This window comes from Lissotriton helveticus, chromosome 5_1 (assembly GCF_964261635.1).
Source record: "Lissotriton helveticus chromosome 5_1, aLisHel1.1, whole genome shotgun sequence".
In the NCBI taxonomy this organism is placed as follows: domain Eukaryota; kingdom Metazoa; phylum Chordata; class Amphibia; order Caudata; family Salamandridae; genus Lissotriton; species Lissotriton helveticus.
In genome coordinates this window covers 1,291,066,178-1,291,085,403 of record NC_136065.1, presented here as the reverse complement: position 1 = coordinate 1,291,085,403, position 19,226 = coordinate 1,291,066,178, and positions in this window count along the sequence as shown.

Here is a 19,226-nt window from a genome sequence, read left to right as displayed (position 1 = left end):
TTTTCAATTTCCAATCCTGGTACTATCAGTTCTATATCCACAATTACAAAGGGGTCCGTTCTAATCAAGATCACTTTCTTCACTTTTCCAGATCTGCACCCCTTTGAAGACATTCGTAGTATGATCTTAGTCCACAACAATAAGCACTCCTAGCAATTCTACTACTCGTTCTAGCATTTCCAAACGAAGAAGAGTTCCCTCCAATATTGGATATCGTGAACAGCAAACTGGAAACTCAACTGTCTCTAAAAGCAATTTTCTTATTCCACTCAGGAGAGCAGGATGAACGATGTTGAGTGTCAGCAACCTTTCGGTCTCCGCTCCTGGCAGTAGAAACTTTATTTGCACTGTGATGATCGGGTCAGTTCTGATCAGTTCCACTTCCCTGATCCTCCCTGTTCTGTGTCTCCCAGACATCTGCAACAAGGTAGGTCCAGTCGGGAGTAGAGTATCTTCTGCTAGGCACTCGCACCCTACTTGATCTTCTAAGACCCTCCTCGGCTTGATCCTGGATATCTTCTTCTGGATCTGAGTCTTCGGATATAGGAGTAAGTGTTTCTTCTTGGGCCGACCTCAAACTTAGCCTTCTTCTTCTTGTTGGCCAAGTGGCAGCTCCAAGCCTTATTCTCCTATTCCTTGTCCTCCCACTTGGTTCTTGATCGCTCCGATACGGATCTGAGTCTGAGTCGTATTCACTTCTGCTCTCTCCTTCAGTTGCGTCTTCTGTCTCACTGCCGTCCTGCCTTCGCTCTTCTTCTGAATCCGATGCGTTCCCAACTTCTTCCGACACCCCCTCAGCTGCCTCTATCCCTTCTTGCGACTCTTCTCCCACTTCCGGGCTCTCGTCTGGGATGGGAGCTGTTCCTTCTAGAGGTGCTGGAACTCTTCTAGTATGGGATGCATGGATCCAATTTGGCAGCCCCCCGCACTTCACCGCGGTGTTCGTGATCAGGATTACCTGAAAGGGCCCACGCCAGCGAACATCTAGGCAGTTCTTCCGGACGTGTTTTTTAACCAGGACCCAGTCCCCTGGGTTCAGGTCATGACACAGGTTCCTCGCTGTTGGAACTTCAGCCGCATGCACCTGAAGGGACACAGAATGGATGGCGTCAGACAGTCCTTTACAATAATCCAAGATCAGATCATCTGTAATATTCAATAGAGCAGTAGTTGGAACTGTAGGAAGTCTCATGGCCCTCCCCATCAGGATCTCGTGGGGAGAGAGACCTGTCCTCCTATCAGGTGTGCTGCGCATGCTCATGAGCACCAATGGAAGAGCATCTGGCCAACTCAAGGATGTGGATGCCACTACTTTAGCCAATCTATTCTTCAAAGTGCCATTCACTTGTTCCACAATTCCTGAAGCTTCTGGTCGATAACTACAATGCAGCTTTTGATCGATATTCAGTGTGGAGCACAACATCTTCACTATTTCGCTGTTAAAATGTTTTCCTCTGTCCGATTCCAAAGAGGCAGGCACCCCGAAGCGCGGTATCAACTCCCTGAGCAACAATTTTGCCACTGTGAGTGTATCGCACCTACGTGTAGGGTATGCCTCAACCCATCTGGAAAATACGCATACAATCACCAACACATACCGAAGGCGATTGACTCTTGGCATTTCGATGAAGTCTAGTTGCATTCTATTGAAAGGCCCCCCTGACCTCCCAATGTGACTCAGTGTGACTGGTGTTCGTTTGCCTACGTTCAGTTGTTGGCAGGTAACACATCGCTTACATACTGATTCTGCTGCTATTCTGAATTTCGGGCAATACCAAGTCTGCCTAAAAACTCTCATCATAGCATCCCTTCCTAGATGTACTGGACCATGTATTTCTCTCGCCATGGGATTAGCTAATTCTTCAGGTAACACAGCTCTCCCATCTGCTGAAACCCAAAAATCCATTTCACTTCGCACACAGCCTGCTATTTCCCATGCCTTTTTCTCTTTTTCAGGTGCGTTCTCCTGCATTATCCTCAAATCCTCCCAAGTGTCTACAGTTTCTAACATCATACTTAATTCAGTCTTTTCTTCTGCACCTTCTATTTCCACCTTTGAGAAAGAATAACTTTGTTCCGCACAATAGCGTGCGACTTCATCAGCATATCTATTATCTTGTGACACAAAATCTGTATTCTTAGTATGAGCTACACACTTCACTACTGCAATATCAACAGGACCTTGTAATGCTTCTATCAGCAATCTCACAAATTCTCCATTTCGAATGGGCGAACCAGAGGAGGTCATGTAACCCCTCTGAGACCACAACTGCCCGAAATCATGAACCACACCGAAACCATATTGGCTGTCCGTGTAGATGGTGACTCTCTTTCCATTTCCTGCTATGCAGGCACGAGTTAGGGCAATAATCTCTGCTACCTGTGCGGAATGTACTCCTTCCAGGCAGGCGGCTTCCACAACTCCAGTAAGGGTACAAACAGCATAAGCTGCTCTCAACCGACCAGTATCGTCTCTTAAACATGAGCCATCAACAAAGTAAATTTCATCGGGGTCAGACAATGGCTCATCCACTATATCTGGTCTGGGTTTCGTGCATAGTTCAGTCACATCAAGGCAATCGTGGTCTTCACATCCTTCGCCTTCTATTACAGTAGGTAATGGCATCAAAGTAGCAGGATTCAAGACAGAGCATCTCCTGAGAGTCACGTTTTCTGCGGCAAGTATAACTTGCTCATAACGCGTGAGCCTGCTATTGGTCAGATGCTGCGTCTTCGTCCTGGTCATTAACAATTCAACTGAATGCGGTACATACACCACTACTGGATGTCCCATTACAATACTTTCGCTCCTTTCAATGCTGACACCCGTTGCAGCAACGGATTTGAGACATCCGGGCAACGCTGCGGCTACTGGATCTAATGTAGCCGAAAAATATGCAACTGGTCTACGGGCATTACCGTGGGTCTGTGCCAAGACTGACAAAGCACATCCCTCTCTCTCACAGCAATAGAGTGAAAACGACTTTTCATAATCTGGCATTCCCAGAGCCGGAGCACGACATAAATCGTCTCTCAGCTGTAAAAACGCCACCAGACATTCTTCATCCCATGGTACCGGATCACTCACCTCCTTGTGCGTCAGTTTCTGTAAGGGCTTTGCTTTCAGTGAAAAGTTAACTATCCACTGTCGGCAGTAACCCACCATTCCTAGGAACATTCTAACCTCTCTCTGAGTTGTAGGCGCATTCATTTTCATTATCGCCTCAATCCTCTCTGGGGACACCTTACGTTTCCCTTTTTCTAACCTGTGCCCTAGATACTGTACTTCTGTCAGACAATACTGTAACTTGCTCGGAGATACCTTATGTCCATTTTCAGCTAAATGATTCAGTAAGGCAATTGAATCTACTTTACAAGCTTCCTCTGTTTCTGACGCAACAAGTAGGTCATCTATGTACTGTACCAGAACCGAGTTCTGTGGCAGTACTAGATTCTCAAGATTCTTCTTCAACAACTGATTAAAGATGGATGGACTGTCTGTGAATCCTTGTGGGATTCGACACCATGTTAGAACGCGATCTTCCATTTTAAACGCAAAAAGGTACCTGCTCTCTTCATCCAATGGGATTGAAAAGAAAGCCTGACAAAGATCTATCACTGTGAACCATTCTGCTTGACATGGTATTTGAAACAATATTACTGATGGATTCGGTACCACGGGACAACATGAAACGACTATGTTGTTAATCTTTCGTAAATCCTGAACTATCCTAAACTTCCCGCTAGGTTTCTGCAAACCCATAATCGGGGAGTTACAAGGACTGCCCACGATTTCCTTCAGTATTCCCTGCTGTATCATTGACTCGATCACAGGCTTTATTCCTGCAATCGTTTCCTGGGACAATTTGTATTGAGGCGTTCTTGGAAACTCAACATTTGGCTTTACCAGAATTTTTACCGGTTCTACCCCTTTAATCAATCCTATATCTTCTCCTGTGAAATCCCACACCTCTGACGCCACTGCATCTCTTAAGTCTTGTGGAAGATCTTCTACAGTCAGAGTAGGATATAGTTCTACACAGAATTTTGAATTGGCCACCTTAAAGGTAGCATCATCGTCGGTAGTCTGTACCTCCACTCCTTGTGGGGTGCAGTATATGGTGCAATTCAATTTGCATAACAAATCCCTACCTAACAGACATACCGGACTCGAGTCACAAACCACAAACTGATGTTCGTTCATGTGGTTTCCAATTTTCACAGACACTGGTTCTGTCAAGGGACTAGTCATTCTTTTATTTGCGACTCCTACCACCTGAATTGTTTCCCCTGACATTGGCAAGTCTGGAACCACCGCTGATCTCAGAGTCGAACGAGTAGCCCCAGTGTCCACTAAGAACGTAGTGGGACACCCTGCCACTTCTGCCTCAACAAATGGCCCTCTCTGATCCACTTCTAGAACTGCCCCGAGGGTACAGTCCTCTTCACTGCTCACCCGTTGTCCTGTCAAAGGATCAATGTAATAACATTTTTCTTCCTCGATAAACAGAGGCATTTGTTTAAAGACCTTTCCTCCAGCTGCTATCTTCGGTGGCTGTGGGAATTGGGCCCGTGGAGCCGAAGTCCCCCCTTTGGCCACCTTACTACTTGGGACTGTCACTTTTTGCACTGGGTCTTCTTGGACCTGCTCTTCTACTTCTTGCTCTCCGTTTTCAGGGTTAAAGGGACACTCGCGTCGCCAATGCCCCACCTGATGACACAGATGACACTTTGTCGTTTTCTTTAAAGTGGCAAAGTCTATCCTAGGTCTCTGCCCTTCTTCATTATCTTTGTTCTGACCATTTGGTTTTCGTCCCATCCCCTGCTTCTGCTGGCCACCCTTCCCAGCGGACTGCATTTGCACCACCATCAATTTCTCCTTTAGATTCTTGGCTTTAGAATCTATCTCGTCACTGCAGTACCTCGCATATCGTAAAATCTCATCTAGTGGTTTGTTCTGCCAACAGATTAAATGTTGCTGTATCATCAAACAAATATCAGGTCTCAACCCCAATACAAACTTTGACACGAACTGCCCTATGTCTTTGGGATCCATTACATCTAGTCCACTGTATTGCTTGAATGTTTTCAATAATCTTTCATAAAACTCGTGAACTGTCTCCTTGGGTTCCTGCCTTGTTCGGTCTATTTTTACCCATTCTATATCCTGTGGTGGTACCTTATCTTTCAGCCATGCTATTACCCTTTCATACTTTCGCATGACTATCTCAGCTGGTCCATTAGTTCGAACATCTCTCAATGGTTCAGCATTTGGCCAGTCGACACTAGTCTTACAAGGGGTCCACAAATCAGATGGGACCACGATGTCAAACAACGTGTTCAAATCTATCCACAGTACTTTCGAAATTTTAACAAACCTCTCTACCTGCTTATACCACTCGACTGGGTTGTCCCGCAACTTCGGGAATGAGTTGGTAAATGCGGCTAAGTCTCCTCTACTCCAGGGCACATGTACATAATTTCCATTTGATATTTCTCGCAAAGGGAATGCCTCCATCTGCATTACCCTTCCCTCAGGGGTCATCACATTTGTACTTCGCCTAACTGTGCCCTTTTTCGACCACCTTTCTTCCCATTTATCCAGTTCTCTCCACACTCTTATCCCTGTTACCAGCTCTCTTATGTGTGTTTTTAATCCAGCAGTTCTCTTCTCGTCTAGATCTTGGTCTGCGTACTGTAATCTGTGGTTACTCTGTAATGCCCTTGTCCTAGACAAATCCACGGCATACTTGTCTGCCAAATCAGTCAGTTTTTCATGAACCGCTCTAGCTTTCCTAGTAATATCCTTTGCCATGAACAATAACTCATCCTGTTCATACAATTCTATCCTCTCCAAAGGCAATGTTCCATCTATTATCTCATCTACATCTGACTTTAAACTGGTAACATCAAGCCTTTTTGCCTTTATTTCAGCTTTCAAGACACTCAATTTAGCTCCTCCATCCGCATCTCTCCCATCCCAGCTCCGAGATCTACGTTTAGGTATTGGTGAATTATAGGGAGTCCTCCCCTGTTCCCATCTCTCTAAGTCCCATGCCTTTCCGTCTTCTCGGGGTGGGTGGTGAAACACTCCTTCACGCCTCCCAGCCTCCCTCTCTCCATCCTGGCTAGTTTCACGGGATTGAGGATAAGAGGTTCTATTACTCCCTCTTTCTTCCCTACTTCCCTGTGCTTCCTGAGTATTCGAGGCGTGGCGGGACCTATCGCTGTTCTCCTTTCTCCAATGTTGAACGTCTTCCCCAAGCGTATGATGAAGGCACCTAAACCTATTCTGAAAATTCCGTACCGCCTCATCTCCTCCGTTCCCCCAGAGACGGGACATTTCCTCACATTCTACAATCCTAGTATTTTGTTCCGACTGTTCTCTCTGATTTGTAGGACCTGCATCCCCTCTATTCTCTTGACTTTGGCCTTCCCGGCCCTGACTGCTTTCGCTGGCCCCACAATGAGATACAGTCCCGTTACCCCTGCTTTCCCACTCTGGTTCCGTTCTTGTCCTGTTACTCGGAGATACTATGGACCCGTCCCATTCCCTCAAATCAGCTCTTAACTCTGAAAAAGATCTTGGCCGCGGTCCCCTTAGATCCATTGGTCCTCTCGGACCTCCCTGTTCTGAATTGGGACCGACAGTTGTGTCTAATGGGGTGTTCCACGTTACCGAACCTGGTAATTGTTTCCATGCATTCGTCACATTATTCCTCCTTTCCATCTCAATCCTTTCCCTATCCAATTGCCTTTGTTGTTCCCCTCTATCTCTCTCAGAATTATAGATCGAAACTATGGGTCCTATGGTAACAGGCACTTGAAGAGCGTCTGGCAATCCCACAGACTCAACCCTTTCTGTGGTTGGCGTTTTCTGCACCACAAACCTTCCCACTACACTCTGTACAGTGTTGTTTGGAGGTGTTTCTCCGCCTTTGCTAGGTGTCCATTCCGATATAGGGAGTGGTGTATATCCCTCTATCTCATTCCCATCTTCCCTTGCGAGCCCTCTATCTTCTATCAAACCCACTCTCGGAGGTGGTCTATCCATCAACAATCTGTTTATCAGATTGTCCTCCGACTCGCTTTCCTCGTCTTCTTCCATGAGGTTTCCTCCTCCTGACACCTCCCTCATCGGATACATTTTCTCCACCTCAATAGTCTGTACCCTCCAACGCTTTTCCTCCTCATCCCATTTGGAATCTCGCACTGCCCTTACCGATCGCGTCAGCCTTTGTTGACGCCTGTTCAAATTTCGGTCGTGTGCAGCCTTAATCCATGCATTAAGAGCCTCAAACTGTGTTGGTCTAGGTGAAGGTTTCAATGAGGACATGGTTGCTTTTAGCCGATGTAACACCTCTAACTTAAACGTTCCGTACTTTGGGAACTGCATTTCCTCATTTCCTTCCGTAAGCTTATTCCAAGCCCCAATCCATAATATCGTATGCAGCCCCACATTCGTTGCCATATAATGAGCTGGCGTACCCTCTGGGGGAGCCTCTTCCCCGTAATAATGTTCACTTCGTTTACGTTTAAAAATCCCTTTCAAACACTTAAAACACTTCATGATTTCTCTTTTCTCCGCGTTTGTTTACTTCCTGATGATATTCCACCAATCTCAGCGCCGTTCTCACTAACTGGCCTATCCGTACGCGACTTTCCTCCGACGTCACGCTAGCCGCCCAACCAGAGCGCGGCTCTAGCTAACGTCACACCAACCGCTCAATCAGAGCGCGGCTCTAGCCGACGTCACCCGTCCCCCTTCGCAGCAGTTCCCCTCCTTTCTCAGCTCGTCTCCTCGGTCATGCACGCATCCCATTCATACACTGAAAAATGATTACTTCCGTCCAAGCGATCACCTTTCTTTGACTGTACGCCCACAGTCTTTCTGTAGTTGTCCCCCTAACTTGGCGAAATGTCTTTCCGTTTACTTCCAGACAATCGCCTTCTCCGATAGGTTACTCACACGCAGTAACTTTCGACCAGCGTCCGTTACTCATACACTCACTCTTACACTCCCCCTATCTTGGATCCACGGCGGTCAATGGTACCTCGTGACCTCCGTACTATGGTCGACAACTACCCTGGATGTTCGATACACCCAAAACCACTTAAGCTCTGGCCTGAACTTAAGATTTCACCAGTACACCCGTTTACCAGGTTACCAGTTTACCAGGTTGCGCGCGCTCACAACCGTCTCTCATTCACACTACAGGCATTCAACTCCGCAAGACATTACAATACAAATACAACACAAAACACCGCAATCTGTTCACGCATGACCCTTTTTATACTCACTCTCCGATACTGCTGCTTTTCTCGCACCGTCTGCACCTTTCGGCACACGATTCTTCCGCTGCTCGTCTCTCGACGTCTCGGGCCTTGGGGTAAACTAACCTCTCTAGATTACCTTCCTCAAGAAGATAACCATCCTCACTCTGCTACCAACTGCTAACGCGGGATTACTGGTTACTAATTATCTTACCAAATCCCATTTCCTGTCGACTGAATCGTTGGTACCTGTCTTGAGTAAAAGGTAATCTCGAAGTAAACAATCAATTTAAGAACTTACACCACTCTAAATGACCACTGACCAAAATGAAGTTTTAAAGATTTAATATAAAGTCAAAGATAACTGAAGATACAAACTTCTCAAGATGAGATTCAACAGGTATATCGGAATCACTATGAACATGAACTTCTTGAATAGTCTGAGTCTGAAGAACAAAATAATAAGTACAAGTTCGAATACCATCAGGGTTGCTAAAATGGATACAAGTTGCAACCTCAAAGTCATTACAGAAAAGAAAATTAAAGTTAGTCTGTCCCTACACTATACTAAATGACATCCCTACTTAACAAGATCTTAACCCTCTAGGTGTCAGCCGTGGTGACTTCCTAAGAAGATCACGCACTTCTCTTTGTCTCTTCTCTGATAATGGGTCTCTCCTGATCAGCCTATCTGCCTACCCATCCGCTTCCTTAGGCTCCCAAAATCATCTGCTCTGCTCTCCTCCCGGGTCACTTTCCCTAATACCAAATCACATTTCCAATAGAAACGCCCCTTGGGACGCCCCTCACGTGGTACATCTTTCCGCGGCAAACTCCATGATGGTACTCTTGAAGACCCTCGTTAAAGTTGACCTTGGTTCCCAGGCAGCTTCTTCAGTGCGCTGATACCCCCTGAAATTCCTGGAAACTCCTACAGGCCTGCGCAAGGCGCCACTGAACAAAGTCCCTTTCATTCGAGCTGATTAGGACCCTCGCACCTGCATACAGCTCTTCCTGCAGTGGGCCTCAAATTCCAGACTTCACCATATCTTAGGCCATAAAACACTCTCAGAGCTTCATACTGGACACCTCACGACCTCTCCTCTAACGAGCACATGACGATTTGAACTTCATGACATTATCGGCTCTGGCCTACTTGATTTACATGCAGCAGGTTCCTGCACTCTTAAAACGTTAACTTGATTTAAACAGCAAACATTCTTAACTAGCATACGTTTCTAAAATAACACATCTATAAAACATATACTTTTAACCCTAAATTCAATAGTACATTTTGAAAGAACCATGTCAACCTTGTCTCACATTATTTTAGCAGCACGTTTAGATTTGCTTGTGAAATAGCCATGAGGCCTACACAAAATACTGGGTTTTTAGAGTTACATTCAACTCTTACATTATTCCTTTAACATGAGAACATGAGGTTTTCATATTCATCCCAAACATTTCTACATTAGTCTCACACAGTTATGATTATCGTTACTCTACTTAAACATTCTATGCATTTCACCTCTAAATATAAGACACTCTGTGTATTTCACTTCTAAATATAAACACTCTGTGTATTTCACTTCTAAATATAAACACTCTGGTGCAAAGTACATGTGAACTAACTACGTGCTTGTAAATATGGCGTACTTATACATTTTTTCCAAACTTGTGCTCTCTCACCCTCACAGTGAGGGCTTGAAGGCAGGCACGCAAACGGCATTGGCCTCAAAGGGTGTCTGTGTGTGTGTGCGCCCGGGCTGAGACGGCTTCCTTGGCGCGCGCACAACAGACAGTTCTTGAGATTATCGCAGCCGCACCCGTGTACTTTACAGGTCGTTAAAAGACCATTGATATGTTAACAAGGCTCTGTTTATTTTTTTCAGCCATTCATCTCCACTGGCGAAAGGCGACAACGGTCACCTTTGCCTACTGTTCGGCAGTGTAGATATTTCATTTTCTATGCGATGCAGGAGAAACGTTTCTTTAATCCTATTCACCTTTCGTGACCCCTCCAGCTGCATATCAGATCAGGCTGTGACACAAAGTTTGTTTTATGGAGTAGGTAAGAGAATGTGTTACTATTTGTTTTTCTTTTTTAAATCTGCACAGGCCCACAGGACACATACTTCGTGGCACAGAAACTACACTTTATTAGATGACTTCATATTTTTTACAGTGGTTATTTTTTAGCTGTTTGCTTTTATGTTTTTTACTTTAATTATTTTAATTCATTGTACAGTTAATAAATAAAGTCAGTGTTTGCTTAATTTGAACAATTTTTATCATTATCATGGCTGACGCAGGACAACAATAAGACAATAGAAAATGCCCAGATAACCCTGGTGATTAATGATCCTGCTGGAGAACAATCATTTGTCTGTTAGTCGTTTTTAAATGCAGATGAACTGTATTTTATGTGGAAGCTCAGTGGGTTACTGCCTTTTTTCACAGAGATCCTTGTGTTACTTGCAGTTCAGAAGTTACAACTGTAACATAAAACAGTGACCAATGAACTGTCACCAAAGAGCTGCATATAAACATGAACGGTAGTTAGAACTTTGCTTTTTTTGTTTTGTGATATAGTTAGAACTTCCTCAGTCTTTCATTATTCTAATGTTGCCAAAATGAGTATTTTTGGGAAGATATACATTTTTATTATCAGTAAAGCTGACCCTCATGAAATACTCTTTAAAGCCTACGGTTGTCTTTTCCCAGACCAAACCCTCTTAAAATATACTGCCCACCAGTATGGATGACGTGATTCCTGCACCTTGTCAGGCGCGCAACACCCATTGGGCTAACGGGGCTTCAGCCCCCCCCCCCCGTCGTGCCTGTCAACCTGGGCTGACACAGCTTCGCGGGCTGGCAGCATGTAATTGCAGCCGCACCCGAGTACTTAACAGGTCTTTAAAAGACCATTTAGTTGTAAATTAGGCTTTTGTTGTGTGGTCACCCCTTCTCACAGCTACTTTGTCCGTGGTTGGAAGAATATGCCCCTCCCCCGAAATATTTTCAGCCCCGCCCCGAAATATGGCTCCAGTTGCCCGCCTGCACCTTGTAATCCTCAATGGCTTATGTGACATTCCCTGCAGACTGATTTACATACCTGCATGATTGATTGTCTCTGTATAATGTGTGTGTGATATAAAGTACTGTGACACCCTACAATGAAATGAAATGAAATTAAAAATTCCACTTATATAGCGCATAACCACCCGGAGGCCTCGCAGCGCACCCTACACTGATATGAGTAGCGCTATACAACAAATGAAATGCATTTGAGGGAAGGGCTACGGAGAGATGAGTGGCGCTGGAGGAGGGTGGCAGTGAGGGAATCAGAGGAGGAGGTCATGAGGGGGAGGGCCTACAGAGAGATGAGGGGCACTGGAGAATGGTGGTAGTGAAGGAGTCTGAGGAGGAGGTCATGAGGGGGAGGGCCTACGGAGAGATGAGGGGCTTTGTTGGAGGGTGGCAGTGAGGGAGTTTGAGAAGGTGGTCAATGAGGGGGCTACGGAGAGATGAGGGGCACTGTTGGAAGGTGGTTGTAAAGGTATTTACGGAGAAAGAGGTAAATGGTGTGGCACCAAAAAAGACTTTTGCATCAGCACTAAAGCCAGCCCTGTCATGGCCTTTCTGTTGTTGTTTATTTATTTAGCAGCCGGGTCATAAGGGCTAATGTGGAACATACTTTAAAGTGCGTACTAATTATATTTACTGCTACATTCAATATTTTAAGTTTGAAGGGGATTTTACTAGTGTTTTTACCCGGAAAAATGAAAGTGGAGCCCAATGGTGCCTGATATGGGGCTGGGGCCCAAGGTTAGCTGTGAGATAAGGTGCACTGGAGAGGAGTAGTGGATAATCAAACCTGTAAGGGAGTGCGTGGCAGAGTCCGGGGTCAGGTCGAGGTAGTAATGAAGAGGGATTCTCCGTGAAGGCTCGCACAGAGGGAGCCTGAGAAGTGTCACTTGCCTGATACTCCCACCCCAGAAACCTCCTCTTCCCATCAAAGGAACATTACATGTAAAAAAAATTTTTTGAGAGGGATCATATATAGAAAGAGGTTTGGAAAAGAGTGCGTCTTACTGGGCCTTGTAAGACTAAGAAGTGATAAAGGCGGGTTCTGAAGCAGGCCTGCCCAGACATATCTGCGACAAATCGAGCCCGCAGTGGCCCACCCAAATGCACCCTTGGCCCACCCAAATAAAAATTCCTGGAGCCGGGCCTGGTTTGCAGCACCAAAAGCAAGTATGAATGAATGAAATAATTTGATAATGCGACGAATCACCCCCGTAGGCGTATCTCGGCGCAAAGTGAATACAGCCAGTATTCCTGTTAACTGCACTTAACTTCACTTATCCTCAGGGAAACTGAACCAACGCACGCCTGGGCCCTGGGCCTCAGAGGCTCGCTCTTCATTAATTAAATGGTGCGCAGTGCGCACGCGCGGGCCCAAGCCGAGCCTCTTCATGAACTACATGGTGCGGGGTCCGGTCGGGCCTCTGAGGCTCCCGCTCTGCTCTTTATATTAAATGGTGTGGGTGGGTGCGCGCAGCACGCAGTTGTCACCACGATGCGTCTGCGCTGTCTTCAGGGTGGGGCAAGGGCTGGTGGCCAATGCCCTGATTGCATTTGTTATGAGCATTGTGGAGCGCGTGCAATTAAAAGTTGGGTGGCACATCGATCCCAGGACCCAGCCACGGTACGACAGAGAATGTAAACGGCCGTCCGATTTCCATCACCGGCCATTAGGCCATAATTTAAATTATTACTAACCCCCTGCCTGCAGTGCCTGGCTAGCCTTACCTGGCCTGCCAATGCCTTCTCTGCTACCTGCCCGGTCCGCTCGTGCCTACCTCTGAAGATGCAGGCCAGTCTCAGCCCACAGGTCAGGTGAGTCACCACCTGCTTGTGCGTGTGTGCCGTGCTAAAATACTCTGCCAGTCCAGCTGTGTTTCGCAGTGGTAGCTGCTGTCCCATCCGTCTTCCAACGTGCCCGTGCCAGCTGCACTTTAAAGTGCTAGCGAGAGCATGAATACTCTTTATTCTACCACTTTCAAACTTGCTGTGGTTTAAAGTGCCGGCGCCATCTCACCAAAACTTTACTGCTTCCATGCCTGCCCAGTGCTAATCAAACTGTAATACTGTGCTGTTCCTCACAGATGTGCACGGGCGATTCTGTGCTGGGTCATTTATTCCTTATGTCTCATTGTATGCCTTAACATTCTAGCGCCGCTTAAATTGTAATGCAGTTTTGTGCCAGATGTACAGTAATGCTTCACTCTCATGTTATCTGATTCTTCATATTTCAGTGACTGTCATGCTGCACTATACTCTTGAATTAATGGCTCCGTGTCATGCCATCTGCGCCTTAGACTGTCATGGTGTAATGCTGCCCTATACCGTCTGTGTGTTAATGACTGGGTGCCATGTCAACTGCGCCTTAATATATCAGTGACTTCATGCAGCGCTATACATATGGATTAAGAAATCAGTGTCACGTCATCTGCGCCTTAATATACCATTGACTGTCTTGGATTAATGCAACGCAATACTGGATGTATGTTTATGACTCGGTGCCGTGTTATTTGCGCATTAATATTTCATTGACCTCGTTCAAGCACTATAAACATGCATTAATGGCTCAGTGTCATGTGCGCCTCAATATTCCGTTGGCTGTCATGTTGCAATGCAGCGCTATACCATCTGTTCTTTAATGCCTCACTGACATGTCATCTATGCCTTAATATGCTAGTGTCTGTCATAGTGTAATGTTTAACGGCGTGCACTGACCTCTCCCCGCTTCCACTAATCCATGAGGAGGAGCAGCGGCGAACGGTTACCTTATCAGAGGTACTGTTCGCAATAACGCGAAGACCAGGGACCACACAAACCGGCTTTTGCCCGGAGCCCGCCGATCGACTTTTCGAGCTTGAAGTCCCCACAAGGGGTCCAGGATTAACAGACACCTTGTCCGTCACAAGTCACATCTTCAGCTAATCCGGGGGACGCGAACTTCCATTCGAACCGAACTTGAGCGGCTTACTGTTCCCAGGAAAACACTGCGATCTACCGTGATCATTTTTCATATCCGCTTCCATAGAGCGACTTTCTCTAGGACCACCGCATCAACCTGATCGTTACGTATATGCCCTGACGAAATTCCCTAGGCACAATTGGGGATGAAACGCGTTGGCTGTGCCGTTTTATGTGAATGAAAATAAAGAATATACTTAAGAAAACAACAGAAGATCTACATATTTAATGGACTTTTTGTGCTACTAACCTCATTGAGTGCGCCTCTCTACTCCTTTTTTTTATTGCTCGGACATGTCATCTATGCCTTAATGTCCCAGTCACTGTCATGGTTACCTTTATTGTGCCTCATCGCCTTGAAGTCTATGAATTATCAATGCACTTACTCTCAAGCTGTAATTTAAGTTGAAAGTGCCCCTCCAAGAGTTGTTTCTTGGGCCGGTGTCATTCCAGATGTGAGGTAAATCATTAATGCCAGTGCACCTGAGCTTGGTCTCTGACGTCTCGGCCATTCCTGGCTCAGTGTCCAGGTAGCAGCCTGTCGGTCATAGCATCTGCCCTGTAATGCACCAGTGGTTCATTGTGTCCTTGCTCTTCAGTAAACTGATGCCCTTGAGCACGGTGTCAAGAGCACCACCCCCTACCCAAATCTACCCAATCTTTCTTAGAGAGAAATCAAAAGAAACATTTTTTTTTTTTGAAAACCTTTATTGACAAAAGGAGTGCACACAGCTATTTAGCCGAACATCCCGGAGGCACGGCAGCAGACTAAAAACTCAGAACAGGTATGGCATCCACAGGATAATAACACCGGATAAGAGAGATTTAATTTTCAAAAATAATACAGGATAAGTACCGTAACGAATCAGCGACTTTTAATATATTAAAAGGAGAAGGAAGGAGATAGAAACAGAAAATGGTAGGGAGCCAACGACAGGAACTAAAGCATGTTTGACCAATGGGCGGGCAAAGTAGCAAAACCATCCTCAGAAATTACAGCTATTAACAAGCAGTCAGTGTTGGGGGCATTCTGGCACGAAATACCCAGCTAACTCCCACCCAATGCTTCCAGTGACAGGATAGGCATGACATCATGAGTCGTAGCACAACATCGATATTCCAGACAACAACCTGTCGCCCTGAACCCAAGACCCGGAAAGAGAGAAAGGAAAGATAGTCCATTTTAAACTAAAAGAAAGAAAAGGGCCATAGTAACAGAAAAACGGAAAAACAATAACACCCCACCCCCCACCCCGCACCCCTGCAGATGGCTACGGCCAACCCCCCTAGCAGCGTGCCTATCGCCCAGCTTCCAAAACCTGAAATATAGAAGAAAGAGAATAATAAGAGGAGGAGAGAATAAAGAAGAAGAAAGAAGAAAAGCAAAAAACTAAAAGTGGAGGAGGAGGAGAAACACACATGCCCTCGGCCCCACTACCCCCCAACTGCAGCGTACATCCCCGGACATTGATCCAGCCGGCATGCAAAGAGTTCTAAATACAACAGTACCCAGGGAGGACGCCTGACTCTGCCACACCACCCGATAACAGAAATAGCGGATATCCAGCTCTCCACACGTCCCAGGTGTCCAAAACAGTCCACAACCTCACCCCTGACCCCTACGAACGTGCACACAAAGATCCGTATCCTGTACCAGCACCTCTCCCGGACAGTGCAAAGTCCCAGCCAGCCCACGAATCCGCGTAGCGAGTCCGGTCAGACCCGTCGGTCCTCCACAACCAGCAGCCGCCATGACACTCGCCATCACCAAATAAAGGTTCGAATCCACCAAGGTCCCCAATGAGTCACAACTCACACAATCAAAAGGTACTGGACAAAACCGTCGGGTCTCGAAATCAATAGTTTCAGTTGAGGACAGGATTGCGAACTCAACCATCGAGGGACACTTCAAAGATGGCGGGCGATGCTCTAAAACAATAGGGCCGGCTTCCCCCAGTGGTCCAGGTGATGGCATCAAGGCTACGACACAAGACGGGTCTAGATCACTTAGGTCCGGGCGTAGCACAGGATAAGCAGCCAACTCAGAGGGACCAGACAGACCAGGGTCCGCACACAATCGGTCCGTTACGATGGTATCCGCGATCGTCTCGTGAAACAGAGAAGCCATACAGGAGTGTAGGTCTCTAATGGCGGCCATCACGGCTCTCAAAGACAACCCGTCTCCATCCCGCACCACCTCCATCCGGGCAGCTCCAATCATCTGCGTGTCCTCCGCGGAGCCCGATGCACTCGGGGATCCAAACTCAAGTAGGGTGGGCGGGGACAGGAGGTGCCACGTAGAGCAACCATGGGGCCTCTCGAGCGGGGGCTCCAATCCGGCGGGTCGGGCAGTCACCGGGAAGGAGGCCCCCCACCTCGCAGCCGCTTTCAGGATTAATGCACCTCCGTAGTACGGCGAGAACCGCGGGCGATCCACCAATTCTGGGACAAGTTACTTTCCACAGCAGTAGTCCGGACCGCGTCTGGATCCCCCAGCCGCTGTTGTTACGCCGTAGCCCGACAGGGCCAGCAATCGCGGTCCCGGCTCGCCGACGGCGTCAGGCCAGGAACTTCCTCATGACGCAGCTCCGCCAATCCGGGTAGGAAAGTTTCCGGGAACACACCGCCGATATCAGCAACAGTTAAGCCACCCGGGGATGGGGCATGAGAAGAGAATTACTGACAGGATATTTAAGCAACATGTGGAGGTCGGCGGAGCCGAGAGCCTACGCGGCCATCTTCGTTCGTCGCTAGGCTCCTCCCCCAAAAGAAACATTTTGATTATGTTTCTAAAGATTTCAATACCCATGGCAAACATTTTGCGGAACATTAGGGTTCATGTGCACAATGGCGTAACAGAAGCCCCCCAGAGCCTCTGCGGTACGGGGGGGAGGGGAGAGGGGGCCGAGCTCCAGAGGGGGAGGGTGTGGCCTCTGGCACTGGCAAGTCCCTGGCCAGAGACCTCCGAACTGGGTCCGGAGCATGGGGCCCCCCTGCATGTACTTTGCAGGGGGGCCCCCTCTATTTTCGTTACGCCACTGCCTAACGGATGTGTTAACTTTGTAAAAATTGTTCTCATATTATTTTTGTGTGTCGTCTAGGTAGATAATTGGTATAGGAACATAAGAAGAACAAATACATTGTAACAGCCCAGGAGCAAGTGGTAAGGAGAAATAAGAGATCCACGTTGCTTTGCTGTTCAAATGAGGCATGGTTATGGGCAAATTGCTGAGTCAATGTCAACCTGATTACATCCATATTCTCGGTCGAACAGGCCAAGGGTTTTCAGCATTACAAGAATTGGGCCTTGTTAGACCTGTCTGCCCTTTGGGTAGTCCCTCCAAATTATTTATTTCTTTTTTTGTCCCCTTTTTGCCCCTCAAAACCTTTCGTTTTTATGTCCACTGGGTTTTGAGGTGTTGACCTAGGGGTTAGGTGCTCTTTGCCCTCATAGTCTTTTTCTTGAGGCCTAGGCGCCTTCCTGACTGGATTTACAAGACCCACAAAATGGTGGCCAGCAACTGCCACAACTGCCACCTTAGGGACTGGACCCATAGGTTAGCATAGGAACGTTCCAGAACCCTCTGGACCCTTCTGGACCTTCCTGGGTCCACCTATGTAAGGCAGAATGTTGGGCAGCCATTTTAGAGTGACACCTCCTGCCTTGGTGGGTCTTGTCTCCCCGTATGTTCCCAGGCGGTCTCTCAGGTCGGAATCTCTTCATCTAGTGAGTGCGCCTAGATTCAGACTGAGTAGGATGGGTGGCCGTTCATTTCGAGTCATGGCGGCTGGATTATGGAACTCCCTTCCTGTCCACATCCGTGCCCTTAATAGCCTGACTCTTTTCAGACGCGCGATTAAAACCTATTTGTTCACCTCTGTTGATTGATCGTGTTTCTTTTCAGCGGTGATTTGTTGTGTTGTGGTACTGGATCAGGCGCCAGGACGCCCCTTCGCTGGGGCAGCTGTGCGCTGAATAAAAGTTACTAACATAACATAACATAACAAAAGGGTGGGTGGCATGAACTGGTGAGGAGTGAGGCGACTTAGTAAGGAGGAAGGCTCACTGAGAGGGGATAGACTGTTCCGCAAGTCAGCTGCTCTTCTCTACTGTCGTGACCCCTTTCCAGTTGACCGAGCCCGGCCATCGTGATGCCATCATTGGCTTGAAATCCTTCCCTTCTCTTGACCCTAATTGGCCAGTAAACGGAGTAAATGCTGCTGGAAGGGGAGCAGAAAGGAAACTGACTGAACAGTATTTCCAATCACCGCGGTGAACCCCTATTCGGCAGTGCCGGAAGAAACTTAACCAGTAGCGCTGACAGACTAAGCCTTTGCTGTCACGCTGCGTGAGGAAGGCCGAGAACAGACCCGGTGAAGAAGCAGTGGGACTCACCGTGTGCAGATTTCCTTGTGCCAGCTGGTGTTGAGGCGCCTCTCCCTTCCTGCATCCTGGCTGTGGATTCCCGGCGCTGCCGGGTGGGAGCGAGAGACAGCAGGCACCGCCAGAGGTCCCCGGAAGCTCGGCGGTGACGTCGGAAGGCGTGGAAGTGCCGATAGTGAAGCCGGGTGAAGACGGAGCTTGACGGGTGTAGTAATTACTTCAAGTAGTCCAAATGAAGTTAGAGGAGTTTATTCAGAGAGACAGCTTAAACAACCACCTTCAGCATAATACCAGTAGAGTCTGATCTGGTAACCACACAGAGAATGTTACAGTGAGCATGTACAATAACAATTCTAACATGGAATGCTATTCAACATGGAATACTACACACCTTCCCCCCTAAAAAAACAAAAAAAAAATACCAAAAAAAATAGTTAAAAAAACCCAACAAAAATAAAGAACAGATGGAGAAAAACTTCAGCATAAGTAATCATGTAACTTCACAGGAATCTGCTTGATGCGA